At 42.7% G+C, this 26,434-nt stretch overlaps 1 protein-coding gene and 1 long non-coding RNA gene across 8 annotated transcripts in view; one reads left to right on the top strand and one right to left on the bottom strand.

The window, feature by feature from the left end:
- The window catches only part of HIVEP3 (HIVEP zinc finger 3), a 425,423-nt gene that overhangs the window by 360,770 nt on the left and 38,219 nt on the right, over window positions 1-26,434 (bottom strand). The window lies entirely within an intron of this gene.
- Window positions 2,274-16,671, top strand: LOC119845448. The gene is made up of 4 exons (XR_005289595.1): window positions 2,274-2,374; window positions 9,334-9,410; window positions 14,922-15,005; window positions 16,553-16,671. It is a non-coding gene; the product is annotated as an uncharacterized LOC119845448 (long non-coding RNA).

The following is a 26,434-nucleotide window of genomic DNA, read 5'->3' as shown; positions in this document are numbered from 1 at the left end:
CACAGTCTTTCCCCGCCCCAACCTACCCCACCTAAAATTGCTTTTTTTTCTCCCCTCATTCTTATAATGTAATTGAAAGGATGTTGAGGCTTTGGCTTTAACCACAGCAGAGAAATGATGCATTCTGAAATCAGAAGAAAAGGAGGAGAAGAAGGGTGAGCAGGCTCCGATTTTCTCACTATTCATGTCAGGTGAGATGAGTCATTTATACCATGAGACGTTAGAAAACATCATCTTTTAAGAATTCATAAAAACACAAAGCACGCATAGAAGGCTGTTAAAGAAGAGGTTTGCAATTAGCAATGTTAGTGTATCACTAATGTGTAACTATGCTGAAACCACCAGCGATTTTAAGCCTTTTTTGCAGATATAATATTCTATTTTAAGGATAAAATTGAGCTCTTTAGTAGTAACAGAGAAAATTGACTAGGAAGGCATAACAAAACCTGCAGAATTCTGAGCCAGATGGAGCCACTTTGCTTCAGATCAACTGCTGTCTATTATCCTCAAATGCCCCCAAAACTAAAATGTATATTTACAAGATTATTACTGGATTTTTAACTTTGTGCAAAATGCTCAAATTTCAGTTTTAACAAGTTTTTTTCTCCCAGAATATTTATTAGGAATAAAGAAATTGTTACCAATGGCAACAACAAAATGTCCCATCAGCTTCAGATGTTGATTGTTCTGTATAGAACTGATATGGCATAATGATAATGACTCCAGAAATGAGTCACTACTCCCACAACACTTGCATTCTGCCCAAGCAATTAAACTTAGCTGGGGTTTGGGACCCCAAGATGGCCAATGGAAGGGTATCAGAGTAGCAGCCGTGTTAGTCTGTATTCGCAAAAAAAAAAAAGGAGTACTTGTGGCACCATAGAGACTAACAAATTTATTTGAGAATAAGCTTTCGTGAGCTACAGCTCACTTCATCGGATGGAAGGGTAGTCGGTGAGTCATTATAGAATCTCTTTTTTCACACTCCACTTTAGCACAGATTTTGCTAGAAAATGCTCTTAGTTTTGTTTTTGAAGGCAGGAGACCCTGGGTTTGGGTTTCATCTCTCCTACTACTAATCCTTCTGTGCAATTCACAATGCTAATTACTGACCATGACCTCATATCCCTGTCCTAAGAAGCAGGTAAGTGTTATTCACCCAATTTAGAAATAAAGTAACTTCCACAAAGTCATTTCAGGCAGAACTGTAAACAGAATCCAGGTATTTGATAAGACCCTTTCAGAATTAATGTGCCAGATCCATGCATTCAGCTAGGCTGTCTGTAACAATTTCTCTAATCACTAAGCCACACTTCCCTCTCAGAGCCAGGAACAGCACCCAGGACCCTCAGACCCAGCTGTCTCACAACCAGGTGTGCTCAGTGAGCCACGTACCATTGGATACACTGAACCATATAGAGAATAATAGCCTGCTTCTACTACCAGGTATTCCTTTAGCTCAAGCAATAGCTGTCAGTGCTGTGGATATAACAAGCCTGGATTCAAATTCTGTTGTCAGCTTGTGGGAAAAAATAGCTATGATCATGTAACTGAAGACTGTATCACATTGTAGATAGAACTAAAGGTTAATTCTAGTATTCCTAACTCTGAAGTAACCTGAATGTCTTTTGACAGAGTTTTTTGTATGAAATTATATATATCTAGGCGCCCTGTTACATTAGCACTGTTTAGGGGACTCAGTGCTCAGTTGAATCCAGCCCAGCTCAATAGGGATTAAAAACTGTTTTCATCAAATGGACGTTTAAGTGGCCTTTATATGAGATTAGTTTGGAGAGTCTCAGTTCCTGCTCTTGCATCAGAAACTCACCACCATGCTTTGCACTAACTGGCAAATTCAGCAGAGAGCCCTAAAAATGCATGAGCCATAGAGGCTGAACTACCTGTTACCCCTCCAGACCAGGGCTGCAGCATACAGAGGGTGGAAGGAAGTCTTCACTGTAGGTAAGCAGCGGGCTTCATTCAGCAGACCCTACATCTACGGAGTTTTTTCTTTTTATACTTTTGAAGTGAAATGTACGGTTAGATGTTTAAATTTAATTTAAAAAAAATATTCAAAGTAGCTAATTAAATGATTTGCATATATTGTCAAACATGAAGCTGCACAGAACTTGACAGATTGTGATAGGGTGTCCAAGGCTTGGAAGGGGTTAAGGTGGCAGGTGGTCCAATTAACTCCCCTGACTGCACCTGAAGGAGGAACTAGGGATTGATTAAATGAGGCTCAGCTGGACAGGATGTACCTGTATAAAACCCAGAAGCTGAGAGCAGAAAGGGGCTACAGGGAAGTAGGCTGCAGTCACTCTCTGGGAGCTGGGACGGTGGTGAACCCCGAGAAGTGGGGGAAGCCAGGAAGGTAGGAGAAGGCTCAGGGGAAATCAGCGAGGTAGGACACTGCAGGCCTTGACTGCTGACCAGAGGGCCCCTGAGCTGGAACCTGGAGTAGCGGGTGGGCCTGGGTTCCCCTACCAGCCACTCGGGACATGGTACTGGCAGGGCAGCGGACAGCCTGGGATGGTTGGTCTGGGAAAGACTTTGTTACATCACTCCAGGAAGGGGAACACGAATGGTGATCTTGCCGGAGGGCTGAGTCACAAAGAGGAGGCTACAGTTCCTGGAGTGAGAGGTGCTGGAGGGTGAGATAGGACGGGTGAAGACACCACCAGAGGAGGCTGCAATGCTTGGTAGAGCTAATCCCCAGGAGGAGATGCCACCTGCGGTGACTGAACCCCATGACACAGACCTCATGGAATTCTCAGACCATAATAAACTAAAATCAAATAACCTCAGTCCCAGGGCTCAGGCCTTATGAAAGTCAAAAGAATAAAACTAACTTGGAGTTTCTGGCCCATGCTGGTTTTGAGCTGCAAGTGGCATAAACCTTTTCTCCCCCAAGAGCCAAATATTTTTTTTTCCCCAACACCATGTCAGATTACCCTAAAGTCTCTCAGATAAAACTCTCTTCCAGGAGAGGACCACTAAGATGTCTCCATTTGCCCCCTGAGCCCAAACAGACACTATGCTTGTCAGCAAGGACAGACCCCAAGATCTTTGGTTCCAAAGGTACAAGCCCTGCCACTTGAATGGCACGACTTTTCTGTTGCTGTAGCAGTATTTGGATTATCAGGTGGGGCACCCAGTTAAACAATCGCATGCTTAACCATTTCACTATCCCACACATAAGAAACTGGTGGATTGGTGTCATTTTGGTGAAATTCATGGAAGGACTCAGTGATCAAAAACACGCTTGTAACACGGAGCTAAACTTGCCTACTGAGAGACCACTACCATTCCACAAAGTAGGGGTTTGTATTTTCCTATCATTATATAAACATTACCTAGTTAACCCTCAGGCACAGCTGTGAGATGGGTCTGTATTACCCCATTACACATGGGGGAAGCAAGCCTTGGAGAGGTTTAGTGGCTTGCATGGAAGTCAGCGTGTCTCTGAGTCTCATCATCTGTAAAATGGGGAACTTACCATACATGAAATCTGAAAACATACAGGACTAAAGGATGTCCACAGCCACCTGCTGGCAGATAGGTGAGTAATATTATTTCCATTATTTCAGAGAATGAGACCCAGAGGTCAAGGTCCACATTTTCAAAACTGGCCTTTGATTTTGGGTGCCTCCAATTTTCATTGCTCAAGCTTGGACATCTACAAATCAGGCTCCTCAGTGGCTAATCATAGGCACCAAGAATTGAAGCCACTTGAGAAAATATTTGCCTTAGACTTTCTGAGCCTTAATTTAGGGTGTTGTGATTACTCATCCAATAAGGTTTTTATAGGGCTACACAAATGCAGACAATTATTAATGCTACTTAGTGGTATTGGAGGGATCATAACTCAGGATCTCATGGCTCCCAGATTTGTACTTAATCCACTAGATCATGTGGCTTTGGCAGCTCTTTTAGGAAAACGTGATGCAAATTTCCAGGCCTAGGCATTGGTGCCACAGGGACTTGCCATGATACTTCTCGGCAAAAATGTTACTAAGCCTGTACTGGGGCTAGGTATGCTTCCTAAATAGTGCATGGCACTGATACGTCGCCTAGGAAGTTGGCATCAGACCAGCACATACTTCCTAAAGTACACACAAGTCAGCCTGCAGAATTCAGAGCGCTGTGATGCTCAAAGTACAAATGCAGATTGTAATAACTTCAAAATTCCTGCCAGCTGCCCTAACACTAGTGAAAGGCATGGGTACACACCAAGAGCAGCCTATAAAACCAAATCTGAAGCTTGTAGGCCAAGTTGCCTTTGTGTTATGCCATTCCCAAGATATGTTAGGAAAATTCCCAAAGGTGAGAACAGCTCATTTCCTAAACTCACCACAGCTTCTAAATACTTCAACTGCTTCACACTTTCCAGAAAAATATCATCTTCCTCTTCTTCTTCCTCCTTGCCTTAATCCCATCAACCGGGGTCCACTCTACGAGTCCCCTCCCTCCTAAGTGCTCTGTTCAATGCCACATCCTGTACCACACCACACGCTAACAAGTCTTCCTTTGTGACATCCCACCACTTCCCCTTGGGTTGGCCCCTCAATCTTCTTCCTTCGATCTTGACATTACCCACCCAGTTGTCAGGACTGCACTTTACATGAACAGACCATCTGAGCCTGCACGCCCTCATTTTTTCATTTATGGGTGTTACTTGGAGCGTGTCTCTCACATACACATTCCTCACTTGGTCTCCCTTGCTCATGCCACTCATCGAGCTCAGTAGTTGCATTTCTGAAGAACAGATTGTTTGCTCTTATTTCCCCTTTGTTGCCCAACACTCAGTGCCATACCTTAAAACTGGACACCCCCCATTCGAGAGACTCTCCCTACCTTTCTGCAATCGTCCTGTCACATACTACACCACTTACCTCTCTCCATTTGAAACAGGCATTTTTTTATCCTAATTCTAATTTTGTCGTCCCTGTCCCCACTTTCTAGGTGTCTGGAACCCAGATACTTGAAACTTTGTGTTTTCAGTATCGTCTGCCCATCTAGTTTCAGGGATAATTCTCCGGTGTTACATTATTGAAATTATATCATATACTCCATTATTCCTCTGCTTATTTTGAGCCCAGATTTCTCTAATACATCTCTCCATTAATCGAGATTCTGTTCTAGACTATCTTTCTCCTCACTGCATAGAATGATATTGTCTACAAACAGCACGCACCAATCTGCCTCCTCCTGTATGGTCCTTGTGAGGGTATATAGGACAAAGATAAACAAGAAGGGTCTTAGTGCTGATCCCTGATGCACTCCCACCTTTATCAATACTTAGTCTGTTTCACCAGTAGAAAAGTTCTGACTATTGACACTGCACGTACATACATAGCTTAAGAAGGCATATAAAGTTACCATACCATTTTCTCCTTCATGCACCACCATGATTTCTCTTGGAACTCAAAGGCCTTTTCCAGATCAATAAACACCATGTGAATATTTTTCAGAAAAAAATCTACCAATCATATTTCTGGAGAGATTAGCGTCTCTAAGGCAGGAGCTTCTGCTTCCAATGGGCAAAGTCTTCATTTTACTGGTTTACTAGGGAAATTCACTTCCACCTCTTTCTAATATCCCAGCCTGCTTGGCAATTCTCCCCTGATCACAGCTAGTTAAGGCACAGAACTACAATAATCTCTCTGCTCCTGTCCCTCTTGCCGCCTTTACATAATACATTTCTTTTCAGACATAAGAATTTGAATGAAATAGGCAATTCAGCTGAGCCTACACACACAGTTCACTGGGAGTTCATTTCAACTCAGCTGAACTGCTATACCTGTCATTTAAAAAAACCCAGAACAATGGTGCATTCTGCTTGGATTATCAGTTTCATTTATCAAGGATTCTGTATGGGTCTAAATTCATTGCTCTTCAGGCATATTCTCTTCGCTGGATATCAGGATGGCCCAGTGAGCTATAGCACAGAACTCTTTACAGGCAGAAGAAGGTACTTTTCCTCTCCCTCATTCGCTGTACATGAGCAAAAACAGAGATGAGAGGCTGAGGCGGCTTCCTCTCCACTGTTGTGTGTCTGTTGGGCCAGGCTCACTAGAGCTGGCATAGCAATATGTCAGTCCCACTCCTCGTGAGGCAGAGCGGGCAGTGTTACTGGCACTGCTCTCCTTCAGGATTCCTGCTGGAGGGAAGCAGCTGTAACTCTCTGTAAGAGGCTTCATGGGCAGGAGCTGCCTTGAGGAGGAGACTCTGAATCTGTGCACTCCCTGGCCACATGCTCAATGCAGCCAACACGGCCCACTTTAGGAGCCGAGCAGATGCTCTAGAGACCCTTTAAGGAAGGTTGCAGCTCCTTTCTGCCATAAAAACTTCCTGCTCTGGACTCCCTGTCCTCTGCCAGGCTTCTCTCTGACACTGGAAGCAGCCAGTCTATGCCCTGAAGCAAATCTAGCCCACACTCTTAAAATGGAGAGCCTACTTCTGCACGGCCTTCCACCATGGGTCATCATCTACACCTGTGCAAGAAGTGAAACAAGGGTTCAAAATACTACCAGATCAGAAAAGCTACATCTACAGTACTAGATGGGGGTGTGATTCCCATCTCGGGTACATCTACTCACATTAGCTCTCATCAACCTAACGTGAGTATAAACAGCAGTGTGGGTGTGATAGCACACGCAGCAGCAGCAGTGGCACGACAGCCATGCCAAGTGCATACCCACCAGTGCCAGGCAGAAGAAAGTGCTTTTCCTCTCCCCCATTCACTGTACATGAGCAAAAACAGAGATGAGAGACTGAGGCATACCTATCTGTTGTGTGTGTGTGTGTGTGTTGGGCCAGGCTCATTAGCCATGCTGCCAGTGCTACACTGCAATTTACACTCCCCCTAGCATGATGAAAGCTAGCCCAAGTATGTGCCCACAGGCAAGGGAATCACATCCTCACTGGTAGTGTTGACATAACAAAGACCATGCTTTGTACCCACTTTGTACCAGTTCACTGACTGTACAATAGGCAACATAGTGAAGAAACAGGTGTGTATAGATACTTTTGCCAGAATTCTCTCACTGGCCTTCCTGCCTTGGTTATCCCCAACTACCTAAGCCTGCATAAAAGGCACGGAAGCCTTCAGCTACATATGAAGACAAAGTTCTTTTACACGTTGTCAAATATCCCAGACCAGCATTGCGAACTCACTAGCACTTTGCTACAAGACTGACACACAGCTCTCTTTCAAGAGACAAGAAAGAATCCTGACAGGTCTCACTAACTGGGACCCCTAGAAGAGTAACACTATAGAAAGAAGTCAGGTTAATGTGATAGTCTTTTAGAGACCCGTTAAGGAAGATTGCAGCTTCTTTCTGCCCCCAAAACTTCCTCCTCTGGATTCCTCCCCTTCCCCCACGCCCTCTGCCAGGCTTCTCACCGACGCTGGCCGTCTGTTATCGTCTATTCTCTCCAAACCTCTTCATCTGACGTTCACTTTGACGTCACAGTCACAAAGAATACTTTCTGGATGGGGGAGGGGAATTTCCCTACATACAGTTGCAGGCGGTGATGGGTTTGAAACATTGGCGCATTTCAGTGGAAAAAAGCAGTTTTGGCATCGCTCTGTTTAAGAAGCTGTTTATTTACAATATTCTCTCTGCTCCAGTTTCTCAAGTCTCTGCCCTCCTTGCCCCCCCGTTTTTTCCTGTAGTCTTGCTGTGTTTATGCTGGCTGTTCTCTGGGCAACACCTCTCTCCATCTCGCTCTCCTTCTCACTCATTGCCTCTCTCCTTCCCACTGCACTCTGCCCTATTCATTTGTCCCTCCTTTTCTTTTCTTTTTCTTTTCTTTTCTTTTCTTTTCTTTTCTTAATCACCCCCTCTCTGATGGAGTCTGTCCCTCCTGCTTTTGGGCCATACAGCGTGTAAGTACCATCCCTACACAGGTTTCAGAGTAGCAGCCGTGTTAGTCTGTATTCGCAAAAAGAAAAGGAGTACTTGTGGCACCTTAGAGACTAACAAATTTTTTAGAGCATAAGCTTTCGTGAGCTACAGCTCACTTCATCGGATGCATCCCTACACAGTGCAATGTGCTCTCCCCCTGCCATCGGCCATTCTTGATCCTGGCTTCCTCACTAGCTGCGTTCTCAATGGCAATCGCAGTCAAGCGGCACTAGTGAGCCATGCTAAACAGCCAGCGTGGGGAAGGAGGAGGCAGAGCCTTGCAACGATAGCCCTTAAAGACTGTTCAGCCCAAGAGGACTGAATGGCGGCAAAGAAACCAGGGCAGAATCAAGCAGTCATCAGCATCCGTGAAGGATTCTCCTGTAAAACCCAGGTCTACAAGAACCCAGGTCCCTTCTCCATAGGTCTCAAGAACATTAAGCCTAGTGCTAAAATGAGATCAATCAATGTTCACACAAAAGCTATGCTGGAATTTGATTAATCTCCTGTTACATTCAACCCCATTATCTTTCCAAGGGCTTTGCATATTAGGGCAATTATTGCTAGAGTTAAGACATTCATCAAGAACACAGCATAAATTAAAGAGGCCAGGAAAAATAATCACATACTCACCAACATCTGAACTTGAAATAACCCAATCAAACCGTTAGACAACAAATATTAGTCATTTCCCCCCATCAGGCCCCTTTTCCTGAACCCACAAATCAGGGAGAATTGTGTTCATTGCTGCTTCTCTACCAATAGATGGTGCTGCAATTTCTTCATAAAACAGCGCGGCTCCATGACAACTAAGGGCATCCAGAACACCTCAATGATCACTGACTTTGATGGGCGCTGGGGGAATTCTGTACTCCCAACATCAGGCCCATAAGTACTCTGGGTGCTAGAATAACCCTCCACAAGTATGTGAAGAGCATAAACTCCCAGGAGGGAGACGAATTACTTTGGATGAGCTGTGAGAACAGAGGTAAAAAGTACTATTCCTGGTTAAGTGCCAACAGTGACCAGCACTGCCCAGGCTACCGAAGCATTTATACTGCCCTCATTGCTGGAGTGCCTGAGTGCCTTACCCACCATGGCATACCCACCGTGCCTCCATATTTACGAGATGGAATTAAAACAAAAGAAAATGTGGGCTGAGCATCCAGCAGATCCCCCTCAGTGACATGTGCTGGATTGATAGTCCCCAAATGGAAGTGGCTCCATTGCTTGAATCATTTCAACCCAAACAGGACAAAGCACTTGGATGTATGCTGCAGGGTGACTGGTCCCTCAGGGGATGGGATATAATGATCGGAAAGTAAAAACTGGAGATGAAAAAGAACTATTCCTTCCATTTTCTTTTGATTTACACATCAATAACATTCTTGTTCCTGTTTTGTTTTGTTTTTTTTTTCAGTGCCTTCCTACACAGTCAGTACCTCTGACACAGAACACTTAGGAAAAATGGAAACTCTTCTTTGTACACCAGCTCAGGTAAGAATCAGCTGCATAAAATTACTTCCTCTTCTATTTCAATAGGTGCACTAAAGCTGGCGCACTGCACTGGAACCTAAAATGAATGACTTTGAGACCAGGCATGATACTGCAGTAGACAAAAACTCTGTCTTCCAAGGCAGAGTTACAAGGAAAGTGCAGTACACACACATGTACACAGCTGATGTGTAACATTTAGGATCATAACAGAGAAGGTATTTCTAATTTGGCTCTTTTGTGTGTGTGGTATTTTTAATTTATTTTTGACTGGTCATTACTATTTCTGCATCTATAAATAACCCCCTGGGGAGTTTACTTTGCTCCAGAATCCCCCAAACCCTTCCAGGTTGTGTGTAGTTTCCACATTGCCAGACAAAAACCCAGTTTTGTTCAGCAGAGCCATTCAGTGAATTCTCTGCACATTTGCCAAGGTTGAGCTCAGTTCCACTCATCTCCCTGATTCTTGCATTCGCCTTGCTCCCTGCTAAAGAGCAAACTGTTCCTTAAGAATCTGCAAGAACATTGTCTATGAGAAATCAAACCTGCCCAAATGACCACAGTACTGACTCATCAAATAAGATTTCTTCCTCAATATGATGCCACAGTTACCAACAAAACATTGTTCATCTTTCTTTTAAATGCTATCTCCTAAACCACTGAAGCCAAGATGCACTCAGGACAATTAGACCACTGAGTGGTTTGAGACTGGGATTTGCCAGTTTCAGTTTTCACCTGCTCTGCCACAGGTAAAACAACTTTCACAGGGGCTGTTTTCAATCTGCATAACAACCTGTGTTATGTAAAAGACATTATGGGAGACAGTATGTTGATGATAACTGGAGAGTTCAGATTTTGCACAGATGTGGGAATTTACACTTAGTATTAGGGAGATTCAGAAAAGTGAGGTTTAAGTACTAAGAAAATATTTTCCACTGACTGGAGAGTACGGGGTTTTGACTTCTAGACCAAAACCATTTGAATCTTCTAGAATGTAGTACAGGGCATAACATTATGTAAAAGTTGTTCCTCCCTTCCTCCACACCTGTAACATACAGCATTTCTAAAAATCCATACAACATATACCTTCAAAAGGAAGCATGTGGAGGTTGGGAAAGGGTGTGATGAAGTAACCTCAGTTATGTGGGTTTGCAGAGACCCAGCACATTCCCAGTGAACAGGTGATGCAGAGCACCACCACAGCTGCTCCGATTCACTGTCTCAGCAGAGAGGATGAGAACTGATTGGGTCATGGAGGTTTCACTCCTGTCTTTCCCCTAAATATGGTTGCCCTCTTCCCTGTTGATCAGGGCTAAGGTACATTGGGTGGGCCACATGTAGAAAGCTTGCTCTGTCCATGCTGTGGCTGTTTTACAGGAAGGACTTCAGCCCACAAAGCAATGCTTGAATCCAGCACTAAAATTAAATGTAAAAGTAATATTGAAGGATCTATAGCTTCTGCCAAAGAGGAAGCAAAAGGGAAAGGTTTTCACACCATCCCAGGTGAATTTTGAGGTCTCAGATCGTGGGCTTTTCTTGCAGACTTGCTGCCTTTCCTTTCGGATGTCAGTTCTAGCTACTAACATACCACAAGGCACCTGCAACTCTGGGCAGACTTCCTGTGAACTGTGAAAGTGAGCATCTTCACTTGTCTACAAGCCAGTATTCTCTGCAACATGCTTCAGGCAGGAGGAAGTACGTGTAAATTAATGACTTGCCCGAGGCAACTTGATATTTTTCTTAACTAGGTCAAATGAACTGTAGCAAACCACTCTCAGTCCTCCTTTCCCTCTGAAAAAATACCAAGTTGCAAGTTTAATGAACAGAGCTTCCTTCCAAAAAAGGGTCCAGTCCACAGCTTCCTCTACCATCTAGGGCACTTTTTTTAAAAGGACAATATGTTTAGATCCAATATCTGATCTACCTTAAATTGTTCTAAGTGATAGAGATTGAATGCCTTGGCAGATTAGTTACAAGATATGGAAATCTTTCACCTCAAGGTCAGAGGTCAAGGCCAGGCCCAGGCCCTAATGTTGTTACCATCTAAGTCTGTGGCCCCAGTCTGGAAAGGTTTAAGGGCCTGATTCTCATTTGCTCTGCACTATGTATTGTCAGTTACACCAGTGCAAAGTCAGAACACTATTTCACTAGGAGGGTGATGAAGCACTGGAATGGGTTCCTAGGGAGGTAGTGGAACCTCCATCTTTAGAGGTTTTTAAGACCCGGCTTGACAAAGCCTTGGCTGGGATGATTTAGTTGGTGTTGGTCCTGCTTTGAGCAGGGACTTGGACTAGATGACCTCCTGAGGTCCTTTCCAACCCTGATATTCTATAATAAAACGCTACTGAAACCATGATGGAATCGTTTGACATTCATTTTGCACTAGTAAATGATGATCAGGTGCATGTAGACCTCCGCGTGGGTCTACACTGCAATTAGACACCTGTGGCTGGCCCGTGCCAGATGACTCAGGCTTCGAGCTAAGGGAGTGTTTAATTGCAGTGTGGATATTCAGGCTGGGGCTGGAGCCCAGGGTCTAGGACCCTGCAATGTGGGGGAGTTTCAGAGCTCAGGCTGCAGCCTGAGCCTGAACATCTACACTGCAATTAAACGGCTCCTTAGCCTGAGCCCTGAGTCAGCTGGCATGGATTAGCCCGGTATTTCAATTGCAGTGTAGACATACTCTGTGTCCATTTCATAAAAACACCAAGTGATTGCCAACAAGGATGGCATTCTCAGCAGAGCAGTCAAGGATATAATTCCCCTTTTAGCCGTAAAGGTGGCCATTTGAGATCAGAACTGAGGTATGAGAAGAGCTAGTGGTATATTGCTCATATCCCTGCTACCTAAATTATAGCTGTCTGCAGAGGGCAGTATGGGGGAGTTTGCCCTGCTATTGGCCATGCTGTACTGGTTTTATGGATTAAATCCAAAGCAGACTGTCCAGAGTTACAAAGAGGTCTCCCAAAATTGGGTGATTGGGCAGCAAAATAACAGATGAAATTCAGTGCTGATAAATGCAAAGTAATGCACATTGGGAAACATAATCCCAACTATACATACAAAATGATGGGATCCAAATTAGCTGTTACCACTCAAGGAAAAGAATTTGGAGTCATCGTGGATAGTTCTCGGAAAACATTCACTCAATGTGCAGCGGCAGCCAAAAAAGCAAACAGAATGTTGGGAATCATTAGAAAAGGGAGAGATAATAAGACCAAAACTATCATATTGCCTCTATATAAATCCATGGTACGCCCACATCTTCAATACCTGTGTGCAGATTTGATCATCCCATCTTAAAAAAAGAGATATTAGAATTTGAAAAGATACAGAAAAGGGCAACAAAATTTATTAAGGATATGGAACAACTTCCACATGAGGAGAGATTAAAAAGACTGGAACTGTTCATCTTAGAAAAGAGATGACTAAGGGGGGATGTGATAAAAGTCTATAAAATCATGACTGGTGTGAATAAGAAAGTGTTATTTAACCCTTCACATAACGCAAGAACCAGGGGTTTCCCAATGAAATTAATAAGCAGCAGGTTTAAAACAAACAAAAGGAAGTATTTCTTCACACAACACACTGTGGAACTCTTTGCCAGGGATGTCATGAACGCCAAAACTAAGCATGGATTCCAAAAAGAATTCCTTATATTGATGGAGGATAGATCCATCAATTACTATTAGCCAAGATGGTCAGGGACTCAATCCTAAATTCCACATGTCCCTAAACCTCTGACTGTCAGAAGCAGGGAATGGGTGGCAGGGGATGGATCACTTGATGATTACCTGTTCCATTCATTCCCTCTGAAGCATCTGGCATCGGCCACTGTCAGAAGACAGGATACTGGGTTAGATGGACCATTACTCTGACCCAGTATGGCCATTTGTATGTTCTTATGTAAATAAAGAAAATGTCAGTTTCCACAGCAATCAGTGAAAGAAAGAGCTATAATAGTTATGCTGAAATAGCCACTCTGTTCCTACAATTTGTTGCATTCTGCAGCTGCCGAAGCACAAGGCAGCAGACAGAAGCCACACTAACAAACAAGGCCTGTTTCCAGGGCTGGGCTGGCATGGCTGAGATGCTAGTGCACAAACAAAGAAGGAAACTAGGCAGAAGAATGCAGACTGTATCAGATATTACACCCAGAAGACAACATGCACACTCACATGCAGGATGCTGAATTAGTGCCATTTTGCCATGGTAGTGGCATTTGAACTAAGGCTCTCTTGATATAGGAGAGGACTCCTGCAGGCTTGTCTAATTGGTCTCCCTCCCTTAGTGTGCCAGAACATGGACTTGAAATGTTTCCAGATATGCTGCAAGACTCAGTGTGTTTTTTAGGCATCTGGGAGGGAAGAGATGAGTGCCAAATGAGGGTGACATAGGGACCAGATCAGACTGGGATCATGTGGGCACTGGATTTAAGGGATTTATTATGTGTTGGGCTTTGCTTTTTTTTTTATTATTATTATTTCTGTGGCTAAGTCAGGTCAGGCGCAACCTTGGGATGGGAACGTATATGATTTGTTTTTTCCTCAACTGCAATAACAAAGAATATAAAAAAATCTCACTTCCCAGTCCAGCAGCAGTTGGATGTCCTCAGCACCTCTGAGGAGGGAGTACTGCTGCACTGCACCCCTTTGGGGGTAATTAAATGAAGCAGGCTTAACAGACCCCAAAAAGATCCCTGTCTAGTCCACTACGGCCTTGGGGTGGTGGCTGCACATTGAGGGCTAGAATACAGTGGGAGGGGTACAAACAAGGGGGAAGAGGCATTATTTGGGGCTTCCTGGGGATCATCTGGGGAAAGAGTTAACAGGGAAAATCTTGAGTCAGAAGGACAAAAAACAGCAAAGGAATGTCAGTGTCTCTGATGTAAGCTCATACCCAGAGTCAGCTCTGCCAAGTCTCACCCATTCAGAGTTTGACTCATTTGTTTTTGGATTAATGTTAAAACATCTCACCCTTGCGCTTAAGGATTCTGCACTATGTATCCAGGAGTACTTTAAAATCGTACTCTTCATTTTTGTGAAGTCTTACACATTGAAATTGTCTCAGCTCTGGGAACCCTGCAGAGTTCTGTCCAAACAGCATGATGCATCATAAATTCATTGAAGCAGCAAAATATAATAGATACACACTTTATTTATTACTTCTCTTAAAGGGGAAGTCACATGTTTTGTTCATTGCTTATGTATTTGTGAAAATATGTATATTATTCTCCCTCTCTCTGTTACACACCACCACCCTCCACAGGATAGAATCAGAACTGCTCAGCTGTGAGTCCTGAGAGTCATATCAGCTAACAAAGATCCTCCTCTACGTTCGTTAGGTAGTGAAGGCTTTGGGAGCAAGAGAATCTGAGTTTTATTCCAGATGCTGCCATGTGCCAGGCAGTTCCCAGTAGCTGCAGGATGGAGTCTAATGACAACTGGGAAGTTGCAGCTGGCTAGAGACTGTCAGTGTGCAAGTTATAGTCCTTTTCTTTTTCTTTAATCCCAGGGGATGTTTCTGGATCTTGCACAGCATCGGAGATGAGGAAGACAGAAGATGCACTATCAAGGAGAGATTGGATGGATGTCAAAAGTGAGGCAATTAGCTTATCAGTAACAATGATGTAAATGCACTAACAGTTATAGTTGTCAAAACTGAGGATAGTTAATGTTTGACAAGCTAGCTACCAGTCAGTCAAAGTCAAGAGCTACTTGCAATACCACTGAGGGTTTATAAACTTCACCCCTCCACCCCCGAAAAAAAGTAGTAATTTCCACTCCTCAATGAGGATTACCTTTATGCCAATTTTAAATTAGATTCCTTGAGCCATTTTTGAGTCACACTAGTGTAATACACTGGCTTAGTGCATGTGATTGTGTCTCCCTCTAGTGGCTGGTCCCAGTAGCTATAACAGTTTGCTGTTTACTTGCAGCTAATTGTGTTAACTCTTTCACTCAAATGCTAGGAGCTTGTGCTTTTTTTAATACTATTCTGGATTCAACCTCTGCTGATTAGCCATAGTATCCATATGCATGTAGCCACAAGTCTGTTAGACAAGAACAGAATAGCAAAATTCCTAAAGTGAGTAAAGTGGGATATTTTGCCCCATAACAAAACACACTTGAACCAACTTTGCTCAAACATTTCAAGCCAATTCACCTACAGTAGGCAACCAAAAATATGTGTTGGAAAATTAAACTCCTATTTTCAGTCACACTTAAGAGAGATTCCTTCCCAATAAGCTACAGGGTTTAGTCCTGGCTCATGCTATAATTTTAAAGGGAATAGAAAGTCTCCTTGAATGAGCAGCTCCACTTCAGATTTACGTTTAATTGAAAAACTGGGACAAAAAGTGGAGGCAGATCACTAGTTAATAATCATGTTTCTACCAATCAATGCAGAGTGCTCCATCTGCCTAGTAAATGTATATATTTGGCATGTGGTAGTTTATAATAATTTGCATAACACCACATGCCGAGAATGTGACAGTTCCTAGGAATGGCTCTCATTCAAGCACCTAAAGAAAGGTGCTTTTTAAGTAAATGGCTTTCTAACAAACTGTGTTAGTCACACAAACCGAATTTCAGCTGGTTTCCAAACCACTCATGAAGGTTTGGATAGTACATCAAAAACCTGTGCAATGGAGCCAGATGTGGTGCCATCACATGGGGTGGCCCTGCCGCGCCCTGCCCTGCCCTGCCCTGCCCACTGCCAAAGATTATTCCTACAGAGACTTGGATGTGGGTCGGGGCGGGACTATGGGATCTGTGATCATGTCAATTATTTTTTGTCAAGGTCCAAATTTCTGGGTTAAAGTATCATCAAGGCCAGACTCCAGAGAAAATAATAATAACAACAATACTGATGATAATAAGTAAATAAAAAGATTTTGGGATCCATTCAAAACATCTTGTAGTCCAGATTTGGCCTGCAGTCTGCCTATTGGTTACCTCTGTTGTGGAAACAGTGACCAAGAATCCTGCCTGTGGTATGGAGCATCAACAGGCACTATTCTAACTTGCTTAGAATGAAAAATAAGGCCCACAAACCATCCTGAAGCTGAGCTGCTATTGGGGATGTAGAATTTTAAAGCATTTCTCACATACTGAGCCCCTCCTTTCTCATCATTTCTAAAACAGGTGTATAGAGCAAAAACCGGTGTATAGAGCTAAAACTACTGCAAGAGAAGGAGCAGAATCACATGGAAAGGAAAAACAGTTTTAACCTAATTAAAAATATGTTCCTATCCAGATCTTTTAACTCTTTGTGCTGTATTTGTCTTTTCAACAAAACCTACATTTAGGTCCCAATCCTGCAATCCGCCTTGGGTGAGCACATCCCTGCACTCACATGGATCCAACTGCAGGACTGAGTTCTTAAGTAGTAAAAACACAAGAGTGTCCTGCTAACATCCTGCTGCATTACTTTTAAAATTCCATTCAGGTAGCCCCAACAGAGAGACTTGGCACTTTAATATCCCAACAGGAGCACAATAACAGTCAATGGAATTCACCCTGCAGGGTGAGACGTGCTCTATAGACAGTAAGAACATTGACGAGCCAGGGCTTTTAAATACAGAGGAAGTATGTTTTAAGTACGGGAGTAAGCTGAGAGTCAGGCAGCATTTCAAGGACTGTCTATGTGTTCTGTGTCTGTACAGTGCCTAGCACAACGGGGTCTTGCTCCAAGACCGGGGCTCCTAGCCACTATGGTAATACTAATACTAATAATTTCAGGTCGGGCCTTGTTAGTTCCACGTCTTAGAGAGCAGGAGGATATTCCTCAGGGTGATATTATCCTTTGCATGCATCCAGTTTTGTCCCCAGATCTTTATGCTGCTCAGTGTAGTGCAGCAGAACCATGAAGGGTTTCTTCCTTAACCTAAAAAGAAAAGGAGTACTTGTGGCACCCTAGAGACTAACAAATTTATTTGAGCATAAGCTTTCGTGAAGTGAGCTGTAGCTCACGAAAGCTTATGCTCAAATAAATTTGTTAGTCTCTAAGGTGCCATAAGTACTCCTTTTCTTTTTGCGAATACAGACTAACAGGGCTGCTACTCTGAAACCTTCCTTAACCTAATTACTACCTTACATTTCTCTACACTAAACGGCCTAAGCCTCTTGTCTGCCCCACGCTCTGAGCCTATGCAAATAGCACTAATGAAAGCAAAGGATTCTCATTATAGCACAAATTTCTTCTTTAAACATGGCCTGTGGCCTGTTTCATTCTGAGCCCCAGGAAGAGAAAGCAGCATACTCTGAGAGGTGAAGAGAAGGATTGTGCTGCCCCGCAAAGCACAGCCAGTAGAAGCTCTCGCTCATACCCCAGGAAGCCACCAACTGCACTCCCTGGGGCACAAGCTTGGAGGAATTCATGAGAGGGACAATGGAACATGTTGAGCCATTTTGACCTGTGTGGATTCTCTCCTCCCCCCACCCCCAAACCCCCCCATCAGGAATTTAGTTTTCAGGTTTGAACAACTTAAAGCCAGAAACTCAGTTAAAATCACCATGTGTCACTAGGCTCTAAGTGCAAACAATGGGAAAACCCAATTTTCTATGAGAATTCAACACAAAACGATGAATGGGTCCTGCACTGGCTCTGAACCGTGCCCAGCTTTGCTTGAAATGTTGTGAATCTGAGCAACCCTTTCAGAGAACAGGCGGCGAGTCTGCATCATTTGACAAACTCAGGAAGGTTTGTACGATTCCAGGTTCTCTGCTGAAAGTGTCCTCCAGCGCCAACTCCAAACCTCCTTGCACACCTAAACCACAGACTCACTAGAGAAGGGAGGGCAGTGCGGGGCATGGACTCATTTCCTCTCCCTGGGAACTCCCCATCTCCTCCCTTTGCCCTTAAAATATTCTCCTCTCCTATCTCTAGCTTCCCAGCTCTGGTGATTCTAGCAAATAAAAGCCAAGTGTAAATGTCCTGCAGAGTAGATGATCACCTTAAGGAAGACTTTATTCATTCCACAAGCTAGTCCTAGCCCAAGAAGAGAAATACTAAAAGGAGTGGATATTCCCTACTGGCCTATTTCTCCTTTCCCCCTACTCCGCAGCCCCAAGATAGGCAAAAACTTCATCCTTCCTCTCCCATCAGTGATCTAGCTCCAAGCCAGGATAAGCAATCAGCATTCCTATGCCAACCTCTTGATCTATGGTCACTTTGCTGCTTTGTGCCTCAGTTTCCCCATGTGTGTATGATTATAATATGGTTGAGAGACTGAATTCATGCTTGTAGAATGCTTTCAGATTTCTTGGTAAAAGGCACGATGGTGCAAAGTCAAACTATTATTTTATTCATACAGATCCTAGTAAAGAAAGTATTTTAATTTAAATACAGTAATTTTACTTGATTCTGGGCTCCCAAGACTGTTCCAAATTCTGCCCTTGCTTCTCTTTTAAGAGTAAAGATTGGAATTAAAAAGGTACCTCTTTGTTCTGAACTATCTAAAGTGGGGAGGGAGCTTCTTTTTCCGCACACTCAGTCCACATGTCAGAAAAAGAAAAAAAACCTGACAGCAAACACAGGAACATAATAAAGAGACTATTTGAAAAAGTCCCATTTTATCCTGGAAGCTGCTTAGATACTGCAGAGGTTTTGAACTGCCAGCTAAAATAGATCAGTTGGCCTAGGCTCATTTTAAAACATAAGTTTTCCATATAACATGTACTGCAGCATCTACAGGGTCGGACGTTCACCATGTTCACTGCCCGTCAATCAGTATTTTGATAATCAGATAATGGTACACTCCAAATAACTACTTAATCTGGTTCCCAGGAAAGTTTTGCTTAGATTAAAAAGGGCACAACATCTCCTTGTAAATTATAGAGGCCAGCATAGATTAATGGATAATGCACCAAGAGCTCTTTCTTTTGCAACTGTGGTTCAAAGCTAGCCTGAGAACAGGGCGCGGCCTTCTATCCAAGTCCATGACCAATTTGGCTTGTGAGATATGACCAGATCTCAGCACATGTTATCGGCTGAAGCCTATATATTCAAGCTCCACTGAAATCAACTGAACATAAGGAAAGGTGAGTATTCAGCACGTATACATCTTCCTTGGTGTATCTGGAAAGTTCAGAGCAATCAATCAGTTCAACAACTTTAATATCGATGCTGGGAGAGTAGTAACAGACAGACAGACTTCTCTAGATCATGGCTGGTTTTGGCAGGTCATAATGTAATGCATATTCTAACCAGTGTGTTCATCTCCAGCAATAAAGTGGAAATCTCTTAGAAAGAAAGACCCTGACAAAAGTGAGCTAGACCCCGAGCCTGCAATTCCAATGCACCTGCTCATAGCCCCACTGAAAAATTAGGAATCAGACATTTAATAAAATTCTAGATAAAGTTTAAAGATATAGTTTTATGACAAAATAGCAACTTTATAGGTAAGATGCCTATGGGAAAAAAGTGCTCTTTTACTCTTCTGCCTATGCAAATTCAAATGAGAATTTAAATAAAGTTACACCTGAAACTACTGTCAAAACTTCATTATCACATTTTATTTAGATTTTTTTCTCTCTTCCTCCCTCCCCTCCTCATGAGTTCAAGAAGGTCACATGTCACTTCTGTTTGAGCCATACAGTTTCAGAGAAAGACAGGCCTTATCTGGTTCACTGAATAAAATTATACCCCTTGCAGCACCAAAGGGCTATAGCCACTATAGAAGATGCATCCAGGGCATGCACTCAAATAGCCAGGTTAACATAGTCTAGATCAAACAAATACACGTGTATTAGTCTTACACAGCACAGGATGAAGAGAAACACCAGTAACGTCAAGTCCATGTCTAATCAGAAATTCTCTGTTTGAAAATACCAACTCTTGCCTACCGCTCTTTCATAACACACACTATCCAGCATTTCCTGGGTATTTTTTTTTAAATACTGTCTCTGTTCAAAGAGAATTTTCCACACTTTGGACACATGCTGTGTTTAAAGGATTTCAGGCCCTTTTTAATTTGAAAAAGGCAACACTGAAAACACAGACATTTGAAAGGAGGAGCACTTGGGAAATATTAATACAACTGTAGTGACTTGCATGTGCTTTTCCTTAGAAAGGCTCTAATATTTTTAAAATCACATTCTCCCCCCCCCCCCCCGCCCATAGACAATGTCAGGTCAGTCAGAATATATGACATGACATTTCTGATGATCACAGGTGACCCTTTTATCATGCCTTTTTTTTTCACTATACAATGGTTTGTTTAAGATCCAGAGACTACCTAAAGTCTGTAAACAGCAAGACTGTCAACTCATGTCAAAGACTCCAGCTTTCAACCACTGAGTATATATACTGCAAACTCTCAAGCATCTGCCTTACTATATCAAATTTTCTGTATTAATAATATTATGTATTTACATAGTTCCCTTCATCTTGAAGGACCTCAAAGCAATTTACACATTAGAGCTGAGGTTCTCAAATTGGGTGGCGGACCCCCACGGAGGAGGAGGCATGGGGGCACAGAATGTATTCGGGGGGTGGGAGGAAAAGGAGAAGCTTAGGGGGAAAAAGACGTACTGTGCACATTTTACCCACAGCAATGAATAACTTGCAAAGCAGATTGCTCCAGACATACCAGGTCCTCAGACGGTGCCGTGCATTCAGCTCTAGATGGCGTTGTACATGTTGACGGATTTCTGACAAGCTTTCAGAGCATTATACAAAGTTGTTGCCAACTGTACATTAATGCACATTTAATTGTAAGCATTGACCACAATCGCAGTTTTGCTTTTGGTCTTATTACAATGGAACACTGGCTCTATTTGAATCACTGCCTCACTGTTTTTAATATTTAGTGAGAGGTGTGTGTTGATTTTTTTAACAGTATATGTACTTGTGTGACAGGGCAGGGGGCCACAAACTACTACAGACACAAAGAAGGGGGGGCATGATCAAATAAGTTTGAGCACCATTGCACTACAGAAAGAATCGATTTACGCCCAATGGAATGCTGCAATCTGGGATAGAATATGACAGCTGTTTTCACAAAAGTTGTAGGGTGGCATTTTTGAAAGCACCTTCATGAAGGTCAGTGGTACTTGTATTCCTCAGTAACACAGGCACTTTTGAAAATCCCACCCTTAGAAAGTGAAATATTATGTAAACACTTGGAATTTAGACAAGTATAATATACCCAGATTAGAATCAGGCCAGGCTGCCATGGTTCACAATCCTATTCTTGTGCAAAGTGCCACCAGAGCTTTAATGACCACAAGTGATTAAGAACTCCATTTTATACATCATCCAACTTCCTCAGCACAGCTGGTGTAGAGTGCTTCCCACTGAGTTATCGATACTGCTTGCCTGCCACACCAGAGATTTCCCTAGATGTCTCCCGTTCAAGTATTGACCAAGTATTGACCTAATACTGTTTAGTTTACAAGTGAGATTAGAGCCCCTAGCTGTGGTACCTTGTGTGCAATGGCTCCGCAGTAAGTATTTCTGTCCTGTTCCTGGGGAAGAGTTAGGCTGAAACAAGCTGAGAATTTCTTTTATTCAGGACTTCAACCTGGATTCAAATTGGCATTTCAATAGGTGAAAGGCCACTCAGCATTTATAGATCTAAGATTCTTCTGTGCTAGGTTGATCACATATAGACCTTGAAACCATCTTCATGATTTTGCAACATACAATAGTGCATTACCACACAGTGTAGACAAGTCCTCAGATCAAGTAATTCAGTCTAATGGAGGTGAAACCAGTGAAAAAGGTAGATGATTAAAAAGGAAAGATTACTGCCGAAATAATCTGGGATGTTTGATTTCTGGCAGCCTTCAATAGGGCTACACAGCATATTGTACCTCCTCCCATAGGGACTAGCCGTAGGTCGATCTGTGGCACAGCAGGGTACAGATTTGCTTACACTTGCTGCTGTCAAGGGCCATCAATGGAATTTCTAAGTAATAAGTACACTATGCAATTATGAACTTTTTTGTTTTGTTAATTCATGCAGAAAGAATACTTAATACAAAGTATGCATTTCAGCAAGAAAGGTATTAAAGCAACAGGATTGACAAGAATAACCATGGCAATTTAAGTAAGTATAGAGAATGCCTCCTTAACAGAGAAAATAATAATAATTTAAAAACTTAGCAAAATAATATAGTGCGTAGAGTGGGAATAAAGGAGAATAAGTGGGATCTAAAAGGGGCACAATAGCCCAATGGTTATAGTACAGTCTGACAATATAGAATCTAAGAATGGAACTCCACACATTAAATAATAAGCATGACTGACTGTTTAAATAGTATACAATACATTCTACAGGTACACATGTAATAGGTAATATATTCCTCATCAAATAACCAAAGGCTGAGCTGGTTTTTTGGCCAATAAAGAAAAGGGGAATTTGCTTTCTAAATTTGCAAAAATATATTTATAAAATTGTGTTCAGAACAATTTACAGGATCCCAAATGCTATCAAAACATTAGGCACTTCAAATTTCACAATAAATAAAACAACAAAATCTCTGTTTATTAACATTTTGTATCAATATCTTGGACTTAAATATCTTTGATTCCTTAACTGGTAGAAAGCACTACTCTTTGAGATGGTTAGACTCACCACCAAGACCGCATGGGGAAAGACAGACGAATGAAAAAAAGTTTAAAAGAATTAAGAGTCTTTCTTGCCGCCCATGTTACCTATGCAGAGATCACCCTGAACTGACCAGTTTTATCTGTTTTAATAAGAACTACACTGGCCTAAATACAACTTCCATGTATTTATTTACATGTCTTTCTTATGGAGACACCCATTTAGGTCAAAGAAATATTCTAGAACATCTGAGTAGAATTCTGTACAAGAAATCCTTCATAATTAGTACAATTTGATAAGATAAGGATAAAACGTAGACGCTGGAAGAGCAGTAGCTGAAGAGAGGTGTTAGTGCCATCAATTGGACTCCAGATCAAGGCACTGTCCTATTAGAAACAAAGGGCCGAGTTCTTCTCTATTATACCTGCAGAAACCTGATCATCTGGATCAGTGAATAGTCAGAGAGGACCCTGAGGGATCACAGCACTTTGACAAATAGGAGGTACACACATGCAGTGGAAGGAATCTTGGCTACTTCTTCAAAATGTTTCCCCCTTTCAATCAGCATTGCTTCGGTCTTGCGCAGGTTGAGTTTGAGCCAGATGCTCTTCATCCAGGAGGTGACTTCTTATGACCCTCCAAATTGGTCTCATGTAGATGCTAAAGAAAGAGAAGAGAAGAGAAGAGAAGAGAAGAGAAGAGAAGAGAAGGCACTGTAGGGAAAAGTGTAGCAACTATTCACCACCATTCACTGAGGTCCACTGAAAAAGAGGGTTTGGACCCATCGTTGTGCTGCACTGTTGACTTCAGCCATGTCACATAGGGAGTTTAGCAGTACTTTGTGATCTACTGTGTCAAAAGTAGCAGCAAGCTCGAGTAGCATGAGCGTGAAGAAGTTGCCTGTATTTATAACCACAAGGGGGTTAGTTTTGAGTGCTCTGGGGGCTCTCTTCATCTTGTTCCCTGGTCTGAAAATCCACTGTGGGGCACCCATCATGTTGGTAGATGTCACATGCTGTTGGGAGTTTGTCAGCACTTCGTCTGTGATTCTCCATCAGCATCAGAGGTTAAGGACACTCAGCACCTTGCAACAGGCATATGCATTATGACGTAGTCTTTAATCACACAATCATGTACTATTTTTTCTCCAGCACCCGTGCTCCATTTCAGTGCACAAGATGGGGCAGAATTAAGGCAGCTTGGGCACCTGTAAATCTAGTGGATCCTAATTTTGTGTCCTTAAGTTTGTAATGTACATGATGTTATTTTAACATGATTTTCTTTGTATGTAATATTACATGTGTACTCTCCCTCTCTCTCACTCCTACCTGATCACGCTGGTAACCAAATATAATATTCAGCATATAAAAACAAGTACTCAGTACTTTTAACAGAGAACGTACTGTATTGCCTGCAAACAACTGTCCCAGTTCCAGAGTGCAGGAAAACGGGATCCTGAAGAAGGGAGGGAATTTATGCTGAGTGGCAGTTCATTTCTACTTTCTCTCAAAAATATTACATTTTCCTGCTGTGTTTCCATGGAACAAATCTACCGCATATTGAAAGAAATGCCTTTAAAAGGAAAGTGCTAGCTTAACCCTGAGTAATCATTTCATTAATAGACCCTGAACAGGAATGTCTCTGCTTTTTGTGTTACAGGTTTGCAACTTCTCAGGAAAATCTAAAAAAAAATCCCTAGAATAAAAAAAATACTTTAATTTCTGAGCCAGTTCTTCAGTGATGAAAACAGCATTTACGTAATTCCTCTAGTACCCAGAGATTTGAGGGTATTCACAGAATACAAACAGATCCTCACTGCAAAGCCAAGGCATGGAATTAAGAATTACACAACCAGGCAACAGTATCCTAGTAAAATCATGCTGTATCATGCAAACTGAGATACCTCCGGTAACACTGTTGCATATACATCCTTGGCTCTTTATGCAAAATCCACAGGATTAACAAGAGTTTGTTGTGACAAACTGCTTTCACTACTCCCTGCCCCTACCCTGCAAAAAACAACTCAAATGCGAGGTATTTATTGCATTTGTTCTTCAAATGATGTTTTTGATCTCCACTCAGATAACGTGCAAGCAATTGGGGCTAGCCTACGGGCACAGTGGCAGCCTGTTGCTCTGTACCCAGTCAGGGAAGCCAGACTGGGCATTCCTCCTTCTGCAGAGGCTGAACTGGAGTGTAAAATGACCGTAATGGAATTAGTGTTAGATACCGTACTCCAACACCCATAATCTGACCTCCAGCAAACACAGCTTTCCCAAGCTAACCAATCAAGCTTTAGCACAGATTAATGATCACCCTGCTTTTGTCCTGTGCCTGCACATACACTCCTAACCCAACAAATGAAAAACACTCCCTGTGCCATGCAAACATATTCTAAGAAACTTGACAGTGTATTAAAATGCAGAGAAGATTAGCTAAGTGCCTGCCCTTCATGACCCATTACCAGACTAAAGGCTTGTCTACACTGGCACTTTACGGGGCTGCAACTTTCTCGCTCGGGGTGTAAAAAAACACCCCCCCCTGAGTGCTGCAAGTTTCAGCCCTATGCTATAAAGTGCCCGTGTAGACAGTGTACCAGCGCTGGGAGCTATTCCCCTCGTGGAGGTGGGTTTTTTAGAGCGCTGGGTGAGCTCTCTCCCAGCGCTATGCCACAACTACACAAGCCACGTTAAAGCGCTGCCGCGGTCAGCACTTTAACGTTGCTAGTGAAGACATGTCCTTATATCCACAACCCACAGAAGAGTGGCTGTAAATAACAATGACCCCCTACAAAACCAATGAATCTGAGAGAAGAAGGATGGTCTTGTTAACAGTGTTGCCAACTCTCACCCATTTATAGAAAGTAATGTGACTTTGGCCCCTGCTGCAGGCAGTTTCCAATGACGTGAAAATCTACAGCCATCGCTTGATGTTGGGGAAATAAAACCAGAGAGAGGGGGAGACAATCCCACAATGTAGCCAAAGGAAATATGCACTAAACTACAAGTCTAGAAACCAAGTTAGTCCCAGTTCTCTAACTGACACCCGTTAATATTCTGTGCCATTCACAACCCTTATTATGGACCAAAGCCAAAAGGGGAGGTACCTGTCATTCACCAATTTCACAGGGCTCTCGGACTGGGGGAAATACAAGGCCCTTTAGGAATCTAGCAACTGGATGGCAGGAAAATATTGTGTGACCCTGAATGGGGGGGATGGGGAGCTGATATCATTCTCAACCGCACCCTCACAGAGCTGAGAGATAGTCCTGGATTCTTTAGGGATAGCAGGTAGTCCAGAATAACAGGAACTGGAGTTTCTACAGGAGTTGTATTGTACGCTCAAATAGAGAATCTCTTACACTTGGCTGTATAGGTCATCCTGGTAGAATCCTTTCTGCTGTGTACTAATATATTCTGGATTGCAGTGGAGCAGCATTCTTCCATGGTAATTAACCATCTAGCATCCATGG

Source organism: Dermochelys coriacea, chromosome 19 (genome assembly GCF_009764565.3).
Source record: "Dermochelys coriacea isolate rDerCor1 chromosome 19, rDerCor1.pri.v4, whole genome shotgun sequence".
Taxonomy (NCBI): Eukaryota; Metazoa; Chordata; order Testudines; family Dermochelyidae; genus Dermochelys; species Dermochelys coriacea.
The sequence above is the reverse complement of the archived record's forward strand: the minus strand, read 5'-3'. Positions and strand labels throughout refer to the sequence as shown.